The sequence below is a fragment of the Ursus maritimus genome, unplaced genomic scaffold, assembly GCF_017311325.1.
Source record: "Ursus maritimus isolate PB19 unplaced genomic scaffold, ASM1731132v1 scaffold_32, whole genome shotgun sequence".
Classification (NCBI taxonomy): Eukaryota; Metazoa; Chordata; class Mammalia; order Carnivora; family Ursidae; genus Ursus; species Ursus maritimus.
The window spans coordinates 3,968,415-3,975,783 of record NW_024425786.1 but is presented as its reverse complement, the minus strand read 5'-3'; the positions used below and the strand labels follow the sequence as shown (position 1 = coordinate 3,975,783).

Below are 7,369 nucleotides of genomic sequence, written 5' to 3'. Positions count from 1 at the left end.
CCCCCCCCCCCCCCGGCCGGAGAAGTGATGCCAAATGCAATAAAGCTCTGAATCAGTTAGATGCCTGCTCACCGGGGGGCTGCTTCAGAGAGCAGGGATTCCGCCTGAGCTGGGGTCAGGTGCCCTCCCATCCCCTTGAAGGGCTGGCAGAAGGCTCCTTTGGCCTGTGATGTCTTTGCTTGCAGAGCACTGGGTGAGAGCCTGGGGCTGCACCTGCTGCCCCCTCTCCTACTGCTCACACAGGCTGCTCCCCAGGGACCCACATGGGCCTACCATGGGGCCCAGCCAGGCCCTCAGCACCCATACGGCCCGGCAGGTGGCTGGGCACCTCCAGCAGTTCCCTACTGGTTACCATGGTTACCAGGCTGCAGGAGGGTGGGGAGAAACCCTCTTTTCCTCAGCCCTTTCAGTGGCACCCTGTGGGCTTTGCCAGAACCTTCCAACCATGGGTGAGGCAGGGAGCGAGGGCCCAGCCCAGCACACAGGTTCTGTGAGTGTGTGTGTTTGGGAAGGCGGTGTGGCTATGGCAGTCGGAGCAGCTCGGGGCTCCCTGAGGGATTCACAGGGCAGGGCTGGGCGGCTCGTGGGACCTGGTTGGCTTCCCTCTCCCCAAGCTGCATGACTGACCCAGCTCAGCCCCACAGAGGAGGCAGGAGACATCTTCTAAAGATGAGCAGTCCCAGAGTCCTTCCCCGAGGTGACCCCAGTACCCCTCGCTGTCTCTGCACTTGCTGCACGCAGCTCTCCCTGCCCAGAACGCTGCCCGGCCCCATCTCCCCCTGACACTCACAGTAGCCCTGCCAGCTTCAGGCTGGGCTGCAGCCTCTCCACGCAGGTGGCGCCTGCCTGGCCTGCAGACACTGCTGTTGTGGCCCAAGTGGTACCTCCACGCTCTGGACCCCACGACTTCCCCCCACTGACTGCGACCTCATCTGCACCTCTCTGGGGCAGTGAAGGAATGGCTGAGTCCCCAGCACAGGCCTCACCTGCACAAAGCCAGGGCTGGGGGCACGAGGCTCTTACCTGCAGCCACAGACCCTCGGGCTGCAACATGACGGGTCTTATCCAAACAAATCCTTTTGTTAGAACAGTGGGTCCACATCCCATGGGAGATGGTCTGCACGCCCTGGGGGCCTCTCCTACACCCATCTTTCAGGATAAAGGAAAAGCACAGCGAGGCAGCATCCCTGGCTGGTCCCCAGACACCCCTGGCTCCCCTTTCTCAACCTGCGGATGTAAACGGGGAAGTCAGTGTGTGTGCCTGTGGCCCTGTAGAAAGGTAGTGATTTTCAGTTGGGGTTTGCAATTCCTGTTCTGGGCATTGTATGTCTTTTGCAGGAGCAAAGGGACAGAGATGGCTCTGGGCCTCCTGTCCCTGACATCTGAACACCTCCTGGCCAGGGTGACTAAAAATACCTTCTCATTGAGAGGGAAAGGCAATACCTCCTGGCGGGGGGAGGGGGTGGAGAGGAAGCCTTGAGCAGAGGGGGGAGAGAGGCCACGGAGATGGGGGAGGGGAGATGCCACAGGCTAAGAGCCTCTGCGGAGCTCCAGCTTCCTGCACACCCACTCACACAAGCGCCCGGACCGTCAGCATCTCGCAGCCAAAGCTCATTCCAAGAGGACCCGGACACTAGTAACAACAGCATCTTGCCATGCTTGTCAAGACAACAGCACGAGTTGAGTTTCGAAGACAAAAGTGTAGCAGGTCATTCCAGTAACACGTGGGCCTCCTCTTTTGCTGAGAATTGAGGAAATCCCAGCGAAGCCCTTCTCATCGGGGCCTGTGATGATCAAAGCTTCCTTGTGCGCTGCCTTAAGGAGAAGCGAAAGCGGGAAGTTCACCAGTAAACCGAACGAGCCGGGAAGTGTTTCTCAGAGTGGGGTTCCCCGAACCCCCGGACCGGTGCTGGCAGAAGACGGAGCTCGCTGAGCTGCTCCGGACCCTTGGGAGACTGCTTTCGGGCACCAGTCCCTGTGGTTCTGGGCGCGTGCGCCCACGGCTCAGGACGGCCCGGCATGTCTGGGGCCCCGGAGCCTCCATGCTCCCTGCTCTGTAGGCAGAGCTGCCAGCGAAGGTGGGGCATCAGAATCCACCCTCCCAGGTTTGTGCCTTCTAGTTATTTCTAACTCGCCTCCACCTAGAAGGGGTGGGGGGGCACTACTTCCAGACAGCCCCGCCACCACAGAGCGTTCAGGATACCAAGGCCCCCAGGCAGAATTCTAGATCCTTCTGCCCTTGGCTGCACGTGACAGCTTGTGGACATCAGGGCTGGAGTTTGCTCTGAAAGATCACACGGCTGCCAAGGGAGGGAACAGGAAGACGTGCTGCGGTGAAGGGGGGGGTGTGCTCAGAGGGTGGCTCAGCAGCCCCCCCAGGGCCTTGTGGGCTGCTGCGTGGGTATGCAGGTGTGCAGCGGCCTGGCCCTCCAGGAGGCTGAGGTGAGGGAGGACAGGGCAAGGCGTGTCCCCCCAGTCACCAGGAGGCTCTTCTCTACGGACAAATGGCCACAGGACCGCCCTCCCCACCCTCCACAAAAGCAGCTGGCTGGGCTCTCCCAGGCTGTTCCCCAAGAACAGGCAGCCCATTCTGAGGAGTCCTGAGGAGGATCATAAAGTCACTCAAAAGGCGACCGGAGTCACCGCGCGAGCTTTCTGGGGAGTCACTTGGGCTCCAGGTAGGGCGATCGTCTGGGGTCAGTTGGTGACTGGAAGTGGCGGGTGAGGGGGTAGACGACACTGACTGGGCATCCCCAAGGAGCCAGGGATTGTCCCTATACTCGGACTCACATGGTCTCGTTTTGCCAATCCAGAAACAGGGAGGCCCAAGAATGAAGCCAGGTGGCTGGCAAGGTGAGAGCCAGAGACTGAGGGAGACATAGAGTGAACTCCCCACCACGGTCCATGGGCCAGACTGGTGACACAGAGCCCTGTGGAAAGACCTGGTGTTGAGGGGACCCGAGGAGCTGCTCATTTACTGTGGAAACTGGCCCAGTGATGACCCGTTTGCTGGTTTGTCTTGAACTCTGGGCAAGAATTTGAGAAAAAAGGCGTGCCTGGCTTTCAGCCTCCAGTTGCACGACAGACCTCAGCTGCCCAGCAGTCAGGGCCCAAGATGTCCACGGGGGAGATGCCCTGAGTCTGCAGCATGCGGGCCAAGCTGAGGGAGACAGGTCCCCTCTCTGCTTCTTCTCTTGCCCCAATCCCACTTTCTCTGTACCCCGCAAGGCATGAGAGCCGAGGCTGCAGGTGCCTGTGATGGGGTGAGAGAGAAGTGGGCTGCCTGCAAGGAGGAAGGTCAAGGAAGGCAGGTGCCAGGGATGTGGGCCAGTGTTGCAGGGCTCGGCTCTGCTACAGGGGACACACCCACCCACACACACGCCTGAGGTCTCCAGGGTTAAGTATGTGGCCATCTGGCAGAGCATGGAAGGCCTCCTGAGACCCCGTCCTGCAGGTCTATGAGTTAGAAAGTCAGGTGTGTGGTCATGGGGCGCCCTCAGGCTGGGGGGCACTGGGCCCAGAGCTCATCCGGGGTATACAGGGACAGAAAGGCCAGCCCTCAGCTGAGCCCCACAGGAAGTAGCAAAGAGTAAGAAGACACAGCAGGTGCTCGCACTCACCTGGCAGGGAGGCTCTCCTACCTGCCAAGGGCAGGCTGAATGGAAAGCCCTGAGCTACCCCACAGCTGACAGCATGACCAGGGGGGTCAAGTGCCCACCTGGCCCAGTGTGTGCTCTCTCCTGGGGAGGCCCTGTTCTCTNNCCCTCCTCTGAAGTGGCTGAGCCAAGAGAGTACTGCCAAGGACCACCTCTCCTCACAGAGTTGCCCCCGAGAAAGGGAGGGCACGGAGCGAGGAGAGAGCTGAGTGTGTTGGGCTTCCCTTCGTGAAAAAGTTGGATTTCCATGTCCCTTGGGAGCTGGGATTGAGCCCTGACCCTCCTGTGCATCTAAGACTCATCTGTGAGTGAGTGTGTGTGGGATTTCTGGAGCTTGGTGGGACAGGGAGGTGGTACCTGTCTCAGAGTCCTGGCACAGTAGGAACAGAATCAAGTGTCCTTAGGAGCTAGGGAGGCTGGATCAGTCTCTCCACCACTCTGTGTCTCAGTTTCCCCATTCAGGCTACCCAGCCCACTCTGCAGGGTTATTTACAAGGACCCATCATGGAGCAAGGTTTAAAGTGCAGGCCCAGCATGACCTGAGTGTCTTCTCCCCTTTCATCTGGCCCAGTGCCTTGGCCCCCTGCCATCTCTTTGATGATATCCCTGGAAGCATGGCACCCTTGCTCTGGGGACCTACCAGGCTGGACAGGATGGTATCACCAGAATTCTCTGTGCTTGATGATATTCCCCCACTCCTAACAGCTCCCCAGTGACTTAGACACACCCCAGGACACTGGTTTCCTACATGCATGTCAGCAACGTCTCCAGAGTGGCCTTCCCAAAGGGCAGCCAAACCCGATGGTTGGGCACATCCACAGGGTGCTGGCATCCTCCAACTGAGAGAGTCAAAGAAGTGACCTGAACTGCCATTAGTGGGATGCAAAGGGTCTATCTGGGTTCCGCCCCTGCCCCTGAGTGACCTTGGAGAAGTCTTTGCCTCTGGGCTTCCATGGACTCCTTTGTAGGGGGAAGACCGCCAAGACCTTTTGCCTCTATGAGGCGAGATCTCTTGGCTGCTGGGAGAGGGGATGGAGGGAGGCACCGTGTCTCTGGCCCTAGACACCATCAAACATGGTCTTTCCCAAATGCTGCCTGCAGCTGCCACTGTCCGGCCCTGTCATCCAGGGACTCCAGGAAACCACTCTTGCTCTGGGACCTTTGCTGACATGAAGGTCACCGAGACTTCTGTTAAGGACTAAATACGTGCTGTTTTCAGCCAGAGTCCCCAGAAACGAAACATGTTACACAGGTTCTAGCAATGAGGAGGCCTTCCTTTGCCACACGCCGTGCTGTCCAGTTGCCATGGGCCCAGTACCAACAAACAGGAGAGTCTGGAGGGGGCCCCCTCCCTCTGAGCCCCTACCGGAAACTGCCAAATCAAAACTTGTGCCACTCACTTCCTCCTGAATCATTTGAGGTTTAGAAGATCATTGAAAAAATAAAGGAAAGAAAGAAAGCCAGCCCCACAGGGTGAGGCTTCTCAAGCTGTCCCATCCACAGCACTCACTCGCCCCTCAGACCTCCCAGTGCCCACGGCCGGCTGTGACCCTTACAAGGCAAGAAGTGGTGTCCCATCTTTCCACACTTGCAGTGTGCAATTGTTTGGGGCCCATTTCTTCCCATCCAGGCTCCACATCTAGACCCCAAAGGGTTTTCAGCACAAAACCTGGGTTTCACATTTTTCATGACCCCCAACCCCCACGGCCTGGCTCAGTTCCGGGGGGTGCTGAGCAGTGCCTACAGTGTCTGGCAACTGGCAGAGTAGAGAGAAACAAAAGCATCTGGACCCAGTTCTATATGGGATGCCTCCCCCAGGTTGCTTTCCAGGCAGGAAGGTGCGGTAGCTCAAACACCATCAGTGCCATTGAGGCTAGGTGTGGACCTGGATTGTTCTAAAGGACACAACCTAGGGAGCCAATGCCCTCCGGGCCCCCGCTGAGACAGCACATGGGCAGGAGCCCAGGGACCGCACATGAGCCTGGCTCTGCAGGTGGATGCTTTTCCAAGCAACAATCAGGAGGGCAGATGGGACTCCCCACACACAGGTCCCCAAACCCTGCAATGTGTTAGCAGAGTGGGAGCTTGCTCTTGGTACTGGAAGGGGGATGGCGTTTTTGAGGGGGAGGAGAAGTTGCAGAGAAAGAAGAAATCCTGAAACGACAGAGAGTGGGACAGCTGTGGCTTGAACTTGGTGTTCTTACTTCTTGGATGTGGATGTATTAATTTCCATAAATGCTAATAGACCATTTCCCCAAGAGCTATTACTTATGTCATCTCCCCTTGGATGCGGTTCAACACAGGACAAATGACAGGGAGAGAAGGCAGCCCCCACTGGCCAGTCCCCTGCTCCCCATCCCTGTCGCCACCAGGGAACTCAGGTCTGTTTCCTGAGGTGGCTACGGTAACCAACTGCGGGGTCAAGACCCCCAGCCTTCAGCCCCACAGCCGAGTCCTCTCATGCCAGGAAGCAAAGAAAGTTACCAACCCCAAAAATGCTGAATCACAAAGTGAGGTTGAGCAGGAAAGTGGGGGTGGGGTGTGGAGGGTGATGGTGGCCAGGAAGGGAGGCAGGAAAGGGTGCTAAGGGGCTTCCCACTTGGAGCCCCCCAGGACGCTCTAGGCAAAGCACAGTCCTCTGCGGGATTCCCCAGGACCAATGCCAGGAGGAGCAGAGCCAGGGTGCGCCTGGGTGGGAGGGTGGCAAGGTGGGCAGGTACACGGGCTGCTGCCACTGCAGCAGGAAGCAGTGCAGCTGCTGGGTCTCTGCGTCCTGCGGGAGCAGCAGCAGGTAGGGAGGCAGGGAGAGAAGAGAAGCTGAAGATGGGGAAGGGGCGCAAGGACGGGGTTGCGTGGGGTTGGGTGTGTAGGTAGCCAGAGGAACTGGTGCACGAAGGAAGAAGTGCCAAGGTCCTGGAGACCAGCAAGGTGGAGGGAGAGCGTCCACAGGAACAGATGTAGGGGCTGGGAGCAGAATGGAGGGGAGGATGGGGACAGGGATCAGGAGCGAGAGGCAGGGTGAGCCTTCAGGAGCAACAAGGAGGCGAGATGGGGAAGTCCGTGACCACGCGAGCTCGGATGGGGCTGCGCAGAGGCCGGGAGAGGGGATGGGAAGGGGGATGGGGCAAGGGGAGGCGAGGCTGCGGGAAGGGGAGGTGGCAGAGATGGGGAAGAATGCACGGCGACGAGGGGAGGGATGAAGTTTGGGGCAGGGGTCGGGGATGGGAGCTGAAAGGTCGGGCGGGATGGGGGAAGGGAGATGATGGAGAAGGAGGTGAGCCGGCTGGAGAGGAGGTGAGGACGGAGGCGGGCGCGGGGACGCGCTGTGGAAGAGGAGATGGAGATTCAGCGCGGGCCTCGCGGGTGCCCGCCGCCGCTCTCTCGGCGCACGGCGGTGGACAGCGCGGCCCGCCGGGGTCCCCCCTCACTTACCTGGGGGGCTCCAGCTCCGAATCCTGTGCCCCGCTCCGGATCTTCCTTCCCGCCCTGCCCCGGCGACTTTAGCGCCCCCGAATCCCGCTCGCTCGGCCAGGTTCCGCCTGCAGCATCTTCACCTCGTGGGACGCCGGAGGCCACGCCTCTACTAGCTTCTCATTGGTTGGCCTTCACGCCAGTCATATTCCAATTGGCTGAGGGGTCGCCAGCTATGCAAATCAGGACGGGACCGCCGGCGCGCCGATTGGCTGGCGCTACGGGAGCGGCGCCTCGGGGCT

The 7,369-nt window shown here is 59.5% G+C and overlaps 1 protein-coding gene across 1 annotated transcript in view; it reads right to left on the bottom strand.

The window, feature by feature from the left end:
* The window catches only part of KCNAB2 (potassium voltage-gated channel subfamily A regulatory beta subunit 2), an 89,981-nt gene extending 82,752 nt beyond the window's left edge, over positions 1 to 7,229 (bottom strand). Inside the window, exon 1 of the mRNA XM_040645687.1 lies at positions 7,089 to 7,229. The gene's annotated coding sequence lies outside the window, so the exon portion shown is untranslated. The remainder of the gene's footprint in view (positions 1 to 7,088) is intronic.
* Between the last annotated feature and the right edge of the window lie 140 nt (positions 7,230 to 7,369).